This window comes from Salvelinus alpinus, chromosome 23 (genome assembly GCF_045679555.1).
Source record: "Salvelinus alpinus chromosome 23, SLU_Salpinus.1, whole genome shotgun sequence".
Lineage (NCBI taxonomy): Eukaryota > Metazoa > Chordata > Actinopteri > Salmoniformes > Salmonidae > Salvelinus > Salvelinus alpinus.
The window spans coordinates 19,147,832-19,163,065 of NC_092108.1; positions in this window are offsets into that span (position 1 = coordinate 19,147,832).

Below are 15,234 nucleotides of genomic sequence, written 5' to 3' on the forward strand. Positions count from 1 at the left end.
ACTGAACCAGATCGAAGGTAATTCAATAATAAATATTGTGTTGCACCTTTAACCAATAGCCTAACAAATGAACAACTCCTAAAAAAATACAGACTTTTGATTGTCTTTATTAAGACATCCTCTGTATAAAATTTCAGCCAGACCGACGAGCCAGCCCGAGCCGCCTGCACGCCCGACCCCCACCAGTCTAGTCAGTAACTCACCTCTCTCCCAACACAATTTCCTTCCCAGTTCACACCTTAAAATGTTTTCATTCCCAACGCTAAGGTTTGGAAAAAAAATAAACAAAATAAACACATACACCTCAAATATACATTAACACACAGAAACAGCAAATCCTCAATATAATTAATCTCAAATGACTAGTTGTACTGTAGAGATCTTTTTACTTGCACACAATATAGCTGGGTCGCCCCGTCCTGTCCCTAGGGGTCCAACACCCTGCAGCGCCCCAACCCAACACACCCCACTCAGCTTTAGGATCTTAGTGAAACATACATTTTTTGTTTTGCGTGTGTTAGGCCTAGGCCAGAGTGCCAACTCACAGGATGGCAGACCCCTAGGGCCAGCACTGAGCAGCCCAGCTGCTAGGGATTGCCTAAGTAGGTATCTCCCCTGACGTGGGCATGTTTTCAAATACAGACTCCTTTAGTCGTACTGTTCCATATAAGACATCCAGATCTTATGAAAGTTACCCAGTATACCCTTAATCTTGTAATAAATAAAATCTAGTGATACATAACATGACATTGTGGGAGTATAACCAACCTTCCAATTAATGGCAATGCATTTCTTAGCTGCTATAAATGCTTGGTTACACAGTTTCTTCCGATAACAGTCTCCAGTATCAACATTTCCAAGCAAAGAAAAACAGGGAGAAGGTTGAATCTGTAGACATGCTGAGATAAAACAACATACTCTTTGCCAGAATTCAGCCAGCCTTCACAAGACCATAACATGCAAATATGTCCCCTTTCGTGTTTTACACCTCAGCAGAGGAAGTACATTTCTGAGTGCATGTTATTCAGCTTCACTGGCATATAGTATGTTCTATGGATGGTCTTAAACTGCAGTAGTTTATGTCTGAGATGATATGAACATGACTGGGCATTCAAACATATCTGTATCTATTCATCATCAATAGCTTCTGCCAGGTCTTCCTCACATTTTTGTTTTACATGTTTTGTCTCATCGGTAAAAGCCTCTATCAACCCTTGATACAGTTTGGAAATGAACTTTGGAGGTATGTCAGACCGCTTTAAAATAGCATTTGGCTCGTCCAGTGTTTGCTGCACAGAGAGAATAAAGTGTTGTATCTGCAAAAAATCACCTCACCTCTGTCAAAGACTGGTCTTCCCTGGCTGCCTGACTCTGCTGAGACCCCTGTCACCATCTGATCCTCCTAAAATGAGGCATGACAAAGAATTACCTTGGTGTACATTTATACATTATATTATCCAAGAATAGAATCAATGGTTCAATAATTGAAATGACCATTATTCCCAGATCCCAGACTGTAGCTGTAATGGCAGCCTTCCTCCTCTTCGTCTGAAGAGGAGGTGTAGCAGGGATCGGACCAAGACGCAGCGTAGCTCGTGTTCAACATGTTTTAATAAACAAGACAAAAACGTGAACACTTACAAAATACAAAAATAACAAACGTGGCAAACCGAAACAGTCCTCTCTGGTGAAACGAACACAAAGACAGGAAACAACCACCCACAAACCCCAACACAAAACAAGCCACCTAAATATGATTCCCAATCAGAGACAACACAAAACACCTGCCTCTGATTGAGAACCATATTAGGCCAAACATAGAAACAGACAAACTAGACACACAACATAGAATGCCCACCCAGCTCACGTCCTGACCAACACTAAAACAAGTAAAACACACAAGAACTATGGTCAGAACGTGACAGTAGCTTTAACCTTTACTTAACACCCATCCCGGATCCGGGAGCATCCTCATCAGTAAAAGCTGACTAGCATAGCCTAGCATAGCGCTACAAGTAAATAATAGCATATAAATATCATGAAATCACAAGTCCAATGCAGCAAATGAAAGATAAACATATTGTGAATCCAGCCATCATTTCCGATTTTTAAAATGTTTTACAGCGAAAACACAATATGTATTTCTATTAGCTAACCACAATAGCCAAAGACTCAACCGCATATTTTCACCATGTTTCTACCGCATAGGTAGCTATCACAAAACCGACCAAATAGAGGTATAATTAGTCACTAACCAAGAAACAACTTCATCAGATGACAGTCTTATAACATGTTATACAATAAATTTATGTTTTGTTCGAAAATGTGCATATTTGAGGTATAAATCACAGTTTTACATTGCAGCTACCATCAAAAATATCCCCAAAGCAGCCAGAATAATTACAGAGAGCAACGTGAAATACCTAAATACTCATCATAAAACATTTATGAAAAATACATGATGTACAGCAAATGAAAGATAAACATCTTGTGAATCCAGACAATATTTCCGATTTTTTAAGTGTTTTACAGCGAAAACACAATATAGCATTATATTAGCTTACCACAATAGCCAAACACACAACCGCATTTATTCACCTCATAGATAGCATTCGCAAAAACCAGCAAAAGATATAAAATGAATCACTAACCTTGACCAACTTCATTAGATGACAGTCTTATAACATCAGGTTATACAATACACTTATGTTCTGTTCGAAAATGTGCATATTTAGAGCTGCAAACCGTGGTTATACATTGTGAATATGTAGCATCGATTCACCAGAATGTCCGGAGCTATTTTGGACACTCACCTAATCTGACCAAAGAACTCATCATAAACTTTACATAAAAATACTTGTTGTATGGCAAATGAAAGATACACTGGTTCTTAATGCAACCGCCGTGTTAGATTTTAAAAAATAACTTTACCATAACAAACAGCTTGCATTATTGCGAGACAGCGCCCGCCAAAACGGCAGAGAATAGGAATCAACATTTTCCACAGAAATACGAAATAACATCATAAATTGTTCTTACTTTTGTTGAGCTTCCATCAGAATCTTGTACAAGGAGTCCTAGGTCCAGAATAAATCGTTGTTTGGTTTTAGAATGTCCTTTTCTCCTGTCGAATTCGTGCCACAATGCTAGCCAATGTTGATGACGTTCCCAGTTTCTCTCGACGCAAAGAACGGAAAACTCCAAAAGTCCCAATAAACGTTGAATAATCTGATAAAACTCGGTTGAAAAAACATACTTTACGAAGTTATTATCACATGTATCAAATAAAATCAGAGCCGGAGACATTAGCCGTGTATACCGAACGCTTATCAGAAGACAATGTCGACGTACTTCGCGCGCCAGAGAAGACAAAGACATTTCGAGACCTGTCACTCCAAAAGCTCTTGTTCGGCCTCAGATCAAGCTAGACACCCCATTCCACCTTCCACTGCCTGTTGACATCTAGTGGAAGGCGTATGAAGTGCATGCATATCGATAAATATTAGGCAATTGAATAGGCAGGTCCTGGAACAGAGCATCGTTTTCAGATTTTTCACTTCCTGTATGGAAGTTTGCTGCAAAATGAGTTCTGTTTTACTCACAGATATAATTCAAACAGTTTTAGACACTTGAGAGTGTTTTCCATCCAATAGTAATAATAATATGCATATTGTACGATCTAGAATAGAGTACGAGGCAGTTTAATTTGGGCACGATTTTTTCCAAAGTGAAAACAGCGCCCCCCTATTGACAAGAAGTTTTAAACTTAAGCTGCTGTCCTGTAGCTACTTTAGGTCTACCCATCAATTCAAGATGGTATCTTTGTATCATTCACTGATATTATTAATATACTGCTAAATTCACTTGAGCTCCCTGGCTGTCTGACCCTGCTGGGACCCCTGTCACCATCTGATCCTGCTAAGACATGATGAGCATAGTGTTGTGTACTGACTGCACTAGAGGGCTGCATTCCGTAGGATGCCTGCGGGACCTGCGGGTCCGACAGAGATCATTGCAGCCCGGTCTGCAGTTTTCATGCTGTGGGCTGGAGTGGGCAGTTGTCCCACAGACTATTTGGAAACACTCCTCTTTCTGCTTTGTATGTGTTAGCCTACCTATTGTATTAAAAGCACATCTTTTTCATATTATTCAGGCACTCAGAATTCGCTGCTTGAACTTTAGTAGCCTACCTCTCCTAGTTGTGCATGAGAGTTCAAGTGCACCTAGTATGTGTGGTCTCATTGAAATAGATTAGGCTACTTACATGGGCAGAGAATCAAGTGGCAGTTAAATTGATTATGAAATTAACTTAAATATGATTAGACTGTAGTTTACTACAATGTCTGTAAATAAATATTGATAATGGAAAGAAGTGAGGGCGCACAACCAACATGAATCAAAGTGCAATCAAAAATTTGTATCATCATTGAAAGCACAATGCGCACATAGGTTAGGCTACTATGGTGAGCAAGCGTTGAACCTTTTCATTTTCATTTACATTTAAGTCATTTAGCAGACGCTCTTATCCAGAGCGACTTACAAATTGTTGCATTCACCTTATGATATCCAGTGGAACAACCACTTTACAATAGTGCATCTAACTCTTTTAAGGGGGGGGGGGGGGAAGGATTACTTTATCCTATCCTAGGTATTCCTTAAAGAGGTGGGGTTTCAGGTGTCTCCGGAAGGTGGTGATTGACTCCGCTGACCTGGCGTCGTGAGGGAGTTTGTTCCACCATTGGGGTGCCAGAGCAGCGAACAGTTTTGACTGGGCTGAGCGGGAACTGTACTTCCTCAGAGGTAGGGAGGCGAGCAGGCCAGAGGTGGATGAACGCAGTGCCCTTGTTTGGGTGTAGGGCCTGATCAGAGCCTGAAGGTACGGAGGTGCCGTTCCCCTCACAGCTCCGTAGGCAAGCACCATGGTCTTGTAGCGGATGCGAGCTTCAACTGGAAGCCAGTGGAGAGAGCGGAGGAGTGGGGTGACGTGAGAGAACTTGGGAAGGTTGAACACCAGACGGGCTGCGGCGTTCTGGATGAGTTGTAGGGGTTTAATGGCACAGGCAGGGAGCCCAGCCAACAGCGAGTTGCAGTAATCCAGACGGGAGATGACAAGTGCCTGGATTAGGACCTGCGCCGCTTCCTGTGTGAGGCAGGGTCGTACTCTGCGAATGTTGTAGAGCATGAACCTACAGGAACGGGTCACCGCCTTGATGTTAGTTGAGAACGACAGGGTGTTGTCCAGGATCACGCCAAGGTTCTTAGCACTCTGGGAGGATGACACAATGGAGTTGTCAACCGTGATGGCGAGATCATGGAACGGGCAGTCCTTCCCCGGGAGGAAGAGCAGCTCTGTCTTGCCGAGGTTCAGCTTGAGGTGGTGATCCGTCATCCACACTGATATGTCTGCCAGACATGCAGAGATGCGATTCGCCACCTGGTTATCAGAAGGGGGAAAGGAGAAGATTAATTGTGTGTCGTCTGCATAGCAATGATAGGAGAGACCATGTGAGGATATGACAGAGCCAAGTGACTTGGTGTATAGCGAGAATAGGAGAGGGCCTAGAACAGAGCCCTGGGGGACACCAGTGGTGAGAGCACGTGGTGCGGAGACAGATTCTCGCCACGCCACCTGGTAGGAGCGACCTGTCAGGTAGGACGCAATCCAAGCGTGGGCCGCGCCGGAGATGCCCAGCTCGGAGAGGGTGGAGAGGAGGATCTGATGGTTCACAGTATCAAAGGCAGCCGATAGGTCTAGAAGGATGAGAGCAGAGGAGAGAGAGTTAGCTTTAGCAGTGCGGAGCGCCTCCGTGACACAGAGAAGAGCAGTCTCAGTTGAATGACTAGTCTTGAAACCTGACTGATTTGGATCAAGAAGGTCATTCTGAGAGAGATAGCAGGAGAGCTGGCCAAGGACGGCACGTTCAAGAGTTTTGGAGAGAAAAGAAAGAAGGGATACTGGTCTGTAGTTGTTGACATCGGAGGGATCGAGTGTAGGTTTTTTCAGAAGGGGTGCAACTCTCGCTCTCTTGAAGACGGAAGGGACGTAGCCAGCGGTCAAGGATGAGTTGATGAGCGAGGTGAGGTAAGGGAGAAGGTCTCCGGAAATGGTCTGGAGAAGAGAGGAGGGGATAGGGTCAAGCGGGCAGGTTGTTGGGCGGCCGGCCGTCACAAGACGCGAGATTTCATCTGGAGAGAGAGGGGAGAAAGAGGTCAAAGCACAGGGTAGGGCAGTGTGAGCAGAACCAGCGGTGTCGTTTGACTTAGCAAACGAGGATCGGATGTCGTCGACCTTCTTTTCAAAATGGTTGACGAAGTCATCCGCAGAGAGGGAGGAGGGGGGGAGGGGGAGGGGGATTCAGGAGGGAGGAGAAGGTGGCAAAGAGCTTCCTAGGGTTAGAGGCAGATGCTTGGAATTTAGAGTCGTAGAAAGTGGCTTTAGCAGCAGAGACAGAAGAGGAGAATGTAGAGAGGAGGGAGTGAAAGGATGCCAGGTCCGCAGGGAGGCGAGTTTTCCTCCATTTCCGCTCGGCTGCCCGGAGCCCTGTTCTGTGAGCTCGCAATGAGTCGTCGAGCCACGGAGCAGGAGGGGAGGACCGAGCCGGCCTGGAGGATAGGGGACATAGAGAGTCAAAGGATGCAGAAAGGGAGGAGAGGAGGGTTGAGGAGGCAGAATCAGGAGATAGGTTGGAGAAGGTTTGAGCAGAGGGAAGAGATGATAGGATGGAAGAGGAGAGAGTAGCGGGGGAGAGAGAGCGAAGGTTGGGACGGCGCGATACCATCCGAGTAGGGGCAGTGTGGGAAGTGTTGGATGAGAGCGAGAGGGAAAAGGATACAAGGTAGTGGTCGGAGACTTGGAGGGGAGTTGCAATGAGATTAGTGGAAGAACAGCATCTAGTAAAGATGAGGTCAAGCGTATTGCCTGCCTTGTGAGTAGGGGGGGAAGGTGAGAGGGTGAGGTCAAAAGAGGAGAGGAGTGGAAAGAAGGAGGCAGAGAGGAATGAGTCAAAGGTAGACGTGGGGAGGTTAAAGTCACCCAGAACTGTGAGAGGTGAGCCATCCTCAGGAAAGGAACTTATCAAGGCGTCAAGCTCATTGATGAACTCTCCAAGGGAACCTGGAGGGCGATAAATGATAAGGATGTTATGCTTGAAAGGGCTGGTAACTGTGACAGCATGGAATTCAAAGGAGGCGATAGACAGATGGGTCAGGGGAGAAAGGGAGAATGTCCACTTGGGAGAGATGAGGATCCCAGTGCCACCACCCCGCTGACCAGAAGCTCTCGGGGTGTGCGAGAACACGTGGGCAGACGAGGAGAGAGCAGTAGGAGTAGCAGTGTTATCTGTGGTAATCCATGTTTCCGTCAGTGCCAAGAAGTCGAGGGACTGGAGGGAAGCATAGGCTGAGATGAACTCTGCCTTGTTGGCCGCAGATCGGCAGTTCCAGAGGCTGCCGGAGACCTGGAACTCCACGTGGGTCGTGCGCGCTGGGACCACCAGGTTAGAGTGGCAGCGGCCACGCGGTGTGAAGCGTTTGTATGGTCTGTGCAGAGAGGAGAGAAGAGGGATAGACAAACACATAGTTGACAGGCTACAGAAGAGGCTACGCTAATGCAAAGGAGATTGGAATGACAAGTGGACTACACGTCTCGAATGTTCAGAAAGTTAAGCTTACGTTGCAAAAAATCTTATTGACTAAAATGATACAGTACTGCTGGCTGGTGAAGTAGGCTAGCTAGCAGTGGCTGCGTTGTTGACTTTGTTTGAAAGTGTAGCTGGCTAGGTAACCTCGATAACTGGCTAGGTAACCTCGATAACCTCGATAATTACTCTAAACTACACAATTATCTTGGATACAAAGACAGCAAAGACAACTATGTAGCTAGCTAACACTACACTAATCAAGTCGTTCCGTTGTAATGTAATAGTTTCTACAGTGCTGCTATTCGGTAGAAGTTGGCTAGCTGGCTAGCTAGCAGTGTTGGCTAGGTAGGAGAACGGCGGCGCGGCGGACGAAAATAGCTGGCTAGCTAACCTCGATAATTACTCTAAACTACACAATTATCTTAGATACAAAGACAGCAAAGACAACTATGTAGCTAGCTAACACTACACTAATCAAGTCGTTCCGTTGTAATGTGATAGTTTCTACAGTGCTGCTATTCGGTAGAAGTTGGCTAGCTGGCTAGCTAGCTAGCAGTGTTGACTACGTTAGAAGGACGAAAAAAGCTGGCTAGCTAACCTCGATAATTACTCTAAACTACACAATTATCTTTGATACAAAGACAGCTATGTAGCTAGCTAAGAAACAATTGCTAAGATCAAACAAATCAAACCGTTGTACTGTAATGAAATGAAATGAAATGTAATACTACCTGTGGAGCGAAGCGAAATGCGACTACTCGCTCCAACCCGGAAGTGCTAATTGAAGTGCTAATTTTCAGTAAGTATTGATTACCCATTTATTTGTCTCTGCCTGCAAATCATCCTTCTAAAAGGTAAGCTATGTCCTATAGGACTATGCAAAACGTAGCATAATTCTTGCTGCTTCCAGTTCAGTAGCTATACCTGTGAGATCAGGTGCGCGTGTGGTCTCAGTTAAATAGAGTAGGCTATATCCTATGCATGGGCGGAGAAGCACGAGGCAGTTATCTTTCCAAGGAAATGTATTTCCTAAATAGGCCTGTGATTAGGCAACACATACACACTGAACTATGCTCAACTCTCCAGTGCTGGTCCAGTCAGCCTTCCAGAAGATTTGCCTTTACACTGCCTGTCAGCCCGCTCTGCATGCTCCTAAATCCAGCCATCTGAACACTCCAAACAGTGTACCCGACCACTCGGAGACGACCGCAAGTACACTGTTGCCGCTTTTTGTGTCACATTGCAATGATAAAACTAGGGGGGACAAAAATGCAATTTCAGAATGTGTGGGGGGGGACATTACCCCACCGTCCCCAGTGAAAGTTGCACCCCTGGTATAAATTCCTTCTCGTATCTACGCGCTCTCCTCCTCTCACATTTTCCCTTCGCTTGTGGACTTCAGTGCACAACACAACAGCTGCCTGTGACCCGGCACAAAAAGCTTTATATCATAACCGCTAACTGCTACACACAACCTGCATCGTTGTCACCGTATTAGCTAGCGTCATAATCAACATAGCTACTAAAACTAACGCGTTAGTTAACCCGATACAATCATGCAGTACAGTGTACAGTCAGCAAGCAGTTTAGCAGTTACACCAGCGGGCCCCGGTGGCAAGAAATTAATACATCCAAAAGCTTACCTTGACTTGGAAGAATTCCTGTGTTGGATAGTCATAACCAGTTAGCTAACATAGCACCCCTGTCTGTTTGGGCTGGGTGTTTGAGTAGGCTAAACTAGTTATCTGCATTCGCTAGGTAAGGGAAAGTGAAAATAAATACTCTGAAATATAGCTAGCTCTCTGTCTCTCTCTTGCTTTTCCTTCATTTTAATGACATGAATTTGTTCAAAACTGTTTAACTATTGTCTTTCTCTCTCTTTGAGCCTATTTCTCACCACATTTTAAGCACTGCAGTGCTAGCTAGCTGTAGCTTATGCTTTCAGTACTAGATTAATTATCTGATTCTTTGATTGGGTGGACAACATGTTAGTTCATGCTGCAAGAGCTCTGATAGGTTGGAGGACGTCCTCCAGAAGTTGTCATAATTCCTGTGTAAGTCTACGGAAGGCGGTGAGAACCATGAGCCTCCTAGTTTTTGTATTGAAGTCAATGTACCCAGAGGAGGACGGAAACTAGCTGTCCTCCGGCTACACCATGGTGCTACCCTGGAGTGCTGTTGAGGCAACTGTAGACCTTCATTGCAAAACAGTGTGTTTTAGTAAATTATTTGGTGACGTGAATAGACTTATTATAGTTTTATCAAAAGAATAACTTTTTTTATGTTTCACTATTTACATTTTTGTGAAATTCACTGAGGAGGATGGTCCTCCCTTTCCTCCTCTGAGGAGCCTCCACTGCTGTAGGCCTTTATAAAGGGTTACTAGTTATTACTAGTTAGTAAGCATATATCACCAACACTGTCTACAGTCACACATGACGTCAGTCCATAAAAGTATCAATACATGAGATATGTTGTGTAAGGCAGCAGTAAACATGTCGTCGTCACCCTCCAGGCCAATTAGTGACAATTATTCAAATTTATGTTGCACGGATTAATGAGGGCGAGTAAAAACTCTAGTCTTTTTCCCCTGCTGGAAATAAAAAATAAAAACAGAATGGGTGCAGCTTATAGGCCCTAATGGGAAACGTGTTGCACATGTGAGGCTGCATATAGGCCTATATACAAAATGTCATGACTGTAGCTCAAACGGTCCAGGAGATATGCTTGTTCAAAGTTTTCAGTTGATTGCTATACTGCCCCCCTTGGGCCAATCAGTGTAATTGTGTATATACATAATCTCTATAGGAATGTGCATTATTCATCCAATTTCCCTTAAAATCGCAGTATGGGTGGGTAACTGCATACTTGGAGTGTGTCTGAGAGTGAGTGTTTCAAAAGATCAACAGTGATGGGTGTAACATCAGTGGTTGGCTCAACAGGGTTGGGTGTAAGATCAGTGGGTGGCTCAACAGGGTTGGGTGTAACATCAGTGGTTGGCTCAACAGGGTTGGGTGTAAGATCAGTGGGTGGCTCAACAGGGTTGGGTGTAACATCAGTGGTTGGCTCAACAGGGTTGGGTGTAAGATCAGTGGGTGGCTCAAGAGGGTTGGGTGTAACATCAGTGGGTGGCTCAATAGGGTTGGGTGTAAGATCAGTGGGTGGCTCAACAGGGTTGGGTGTAAGATCAGTGGGTGGCTCAATAGGGTTGGGTGTAAGACCAGTGGGTGGCTCAACAGGGTTGGGTGTAACATCAGTGGGTGGCTCAACAGGGTTGGGTGTAACATCAGTGGGTGGGTCAACAGGGTTGGGTGTAAGATCAGTGGGTGGCTCAACAGGGTTGGGTGTAAGATCAGTGGGTGGCTCAACAGGGTTGGGTGTAAGATAAGTGGGTGGCTCAACAGGGTTGGGTGTAAGATCAGTGGGTGGCTCAACAGGGTTGGGTGTAACATCAGTGGGTGGCTCAATAGGGTTGGGTGTAACATCAGTGGGTGGCTCAACAGGGTTGGGTGTAACATCAGTGGGTGGCTCAACAGGGTTTGGTGTAACATCAGTGGGTGGCTCAACAGGTTTGGGTGTAAGATCAGTGGGTGGCTCAACAGGGTTGAGTGTAACATCAGTGGGTGGCTCAACAGGGTTGGGTGTAACATCAGTGGGTGGCTCAACAAGGTTGGGTGTAACATCAGTGGGTGGCTCAACAAGGTTGGGTGTAAGATCAATGGGTGGCTCAACAGGGTTGGGTGTAACATCAGTGGGTGGCTCAACAGGGTTGGGTATAAGATCAGCGCTCCATTATTGGTTATATTGGAGCTGTTTATTACTGTGTCCGTGTGAAAAGTAGGGAAACTGACAGAGAATGAGGTCAAGGAAAAAAGGTTAGGGTTAGGCTTAGCTAAAATGCATATCAGTTTAGGATACTTTACATGGCAGGTTAGGAGAATTAACATTACAGGTTAGGAGATTGAGGTTAAGGTTAAGGAAATGGTTAGGGTTAGGCTCAGCTAAAATGCTAGCGTAGTCAACAATCGACTCGTCGTGTAGCCCAGTCATGCAAGCAAAACGGTCTTGAGCGGCAACAAATTTTCCCAACTAGCTGATTTGCGTTCCATAGACCCACTTCTGTTGAACCTCCCACTTTTGCAGACACGTCCACTTTCAGACACACTCCATGTATGCAGTTACTCATGACTCCAAAATCAGGGAAGTGGTGTCTTTGATATCACATGTGACTAACGAATGGTTGATTTCATCATTGGGGACAAAAATAAAAATGTCTTATGTCTTTCACATTCTTTCTGAAATGTTTAGTAGTCTGGAGACATGCTCAAATATCCTGTGATAGATGATTGTTGCTCCCAGTTGAATGACACATTTATCATCAGGCAGGCATGCACAAGGGGCCGTTGATATTGGATAATGAACGAGGGGTTAGGCTTACCTCAGCCCAAATGGGTCAGTTAGTTCACTTGGTCAATCCAATAGGTTCTCTCATGTTGAAGGCCTGGCTAAACACTGCCTCGTTGTGGTTTTAACCAGTAATATGTTATAAAATATTACCCCAAAAAATTAAATCGTGAAGGTTTAGTTTAATGCTAGTTAATTTTTTTATATAGTTGATGTTTCATCGCCTGAAACCTCCAAGTCAAGTGACACATTCCAATAATGCCTTGACAGCCATACTTTAGGGGTTTTCTATGGGCTGTTTTGTCCACCACTCCTCCTTACTCCTCTATGTATGGTGTCTGGATCAACATCTAAAAGTGGACACTGCCACCTGCTGTACAGACATACTAATCCTTTCTACTTAGCATACGTGTCATTCATGTGGAGATCAGTTGCATATACACTGATGCTTTACATGTTACATTTTAGTCATTTAGCAGACGCTCTTATCCAGAGCGACTTACAATTAGTGCATTCATCTTAAGATAGCTGGGTGAGACAACCACATATCACAGTCGTAGCAAGTACAATTTCCTTCAATAAAGTTGTTATCAGCAAAGCCATGCCTTTTTGTAAGTGGTAAAATGAATGAGCACTAGCTATATCCACAGACAGACAGCACACCCACAGAAAATTCAGTACCTTACTCGTAGGTGTACTCCAGTCACTAGCGTCTGTCTCGAGAGGCTACTTTAACTGACAGTATGACATCCCAGACCTGGGAAATTATTTCAACTATTTTAACAGGAGGGCCTATTGCTTTATAACAGTTTAAATCATCTTAATGCATATCATCATAATCACCCATTTTTTGTTGTTGTATCATTTTTTAATTTTTTATCATCACGATGCATATTCTCTGCCTATATTTTCATAATAATAATAATATCTGCCATTTAGCAGACGCTTTTATCCAAAACGAAAGCCATGTGTGCATACATTGTCACATAGGATATTGCCCCTCTAAATTTCAGTGTATTTATTGCGGTGATTATATGGGCTGCAGGTAGTCTAGCGGTTAGAGCGTAAGGCCGATGACTGGAAGGTTGCTATTTCAACTCACGAAGCTGACAAGGTTAGTCTGTCGATGTGAGTTTAAGGAAGGCACATAACCCAAATTGCTCCGGGGTCGCCTTAATAATGGCCGAGTTGGCATAAAGCCAACATTCTCCTTTATGTTATTTTGACTACTCACTTCAGGTTTAACATTTTATCGGCTCAAATCAAACTGTATTTGTCACATGCGCCAAATACAACAAGTGTAGACTTTACCGTGAAATGCTTACTTACAAACCCTTAACTAACAGCAGTTGGCCAAACGCCTCTATCCAGAGTGCCATTACTCCATCATGACAACAAGCCACTGTTTTTCCCTCTATGACTTTTGATTGATTCTTCAACTAGCTATTTGTCAAAACATTAAATGGAAAAATGCCTTCAACAAATTTCAAGACACTAAAAATGCTTCCAAATGCAAAATAATTTTCAACCTACAGTAGTTTGCTTCTGAAGATTTTTTTATTTTATTTATGAACATAAATTGACGAGTGTCAATTTGGCCAGTCTGAGATATGGCTTTTTCTTTGCAACTCTGCCTAGAAGGCCAGCATCCCGGAGTCGCCGCTTCACTGTTGAAGTGAGACAGGTGTTTTGCGGGTACTATTTAATGAAGCTGCCAGTTGAGGACTTGTGAGGTGTCTGTTTCTCAAACTAGACACTCTAATGTACTTGTCCTCTTACTCAGTTGTGCACTGGGGCCTCCCACTCCTTTTTCTATTCTGGTTAGAGCCAGTTTGCGCTGTTCTGTGAAGGGAGTAGTAAACAGCGTTGTACGAGATCTTCAGTTTCTTGGCAATTTCTTACATGGAATAGCCTTCAATTCTCAGAACAAGAATAGACTGACGAGTTTCAGAAGAAAGTTATTTGTTTCTAGACATTTTGAGCCTGTAATCGAACCCACAAATGCTGATGCTCCAGATACTCACATATTCTAAGGAAGGCCAGTTGTATTGCTTCTTTAATCAGAACAACAGTTTTCAGCTGTGCTAACATAATTGCAAAAGGGTTTTCTAATGATCAGTTAGCCTTTTAAAATGATAAACTTAGATTAGCTAACACAACGTGCCATTGGAACACAGGAGTGATGGTTGCTGATAATGGGCCTCTGTACGCCTATGTAGATATTCCATTAATAATCAGCCGTTTCCAACTAAAATAGTAATTTACAACATTAACAATGTCTACACTGTATTTCTTATCAATTTGATGTTATTTAAATGAACAAAAAATGTGCTTTTCTTTCAAAAACAAGGCAATTTCTAAGTGAGCCCAAACTTTTGAACGGTAGTGTACATTTTCCCTTTTGTAAGTGGTAAGATGAATGAGCACCTGCTAAACAGATCCACAAAGACTGCACACCCACATAATATTCAGTACCTTACTGAATGTGCCCACACTCCTAAATGTTAATTAATTGATGCTTACACCTTGGCAATCCTTTTAACCCTCAATGACCAGTGACCACAGTCTGAGCCATCAGCCCCCCCTTTGACCTTTCTCTCACACACACACACACACACACACACACACACACACACACACACACACACACACACACACACACACACACACACACACACACACACACACACACACACACACACACACACACACACACACACACACACACACACACACACACACACACACACACACACCCTGCTCTGGTTGTCATCATTGCTGAGGGGATTAGGGTCTGAAGTGGGGACAGCTGGTCTCCCCCCCTCTTCCTCTTGGTTGATGTGACAGACACAGAGGAAGGTAGAGGAGTTTAATTGTGTTGAAAGAGAGCAGGGATTAATGACGCCTGTGTGTGAGGAAACCTGGTAAGGCCAAGGCAGTTAGAGGCTACACACTGCTGTGCCAACACACGCACATAGACACAAAAAAATTGCCAAATGCACACTTACGATATGCACAAAACAGCTGTGTGCATCTGGCATGTTTGTGCATGTGCCATTGTTTCAGTGTCACAAACAGCAGTGTGTGACAAATAAACAAATATCAAAACAGCTCTACAGGAGAATGTAGAACAGGCACGATAGACGTCCAAACAAAGAAAACACCCACAGTCAACAACAACAACAAAAAA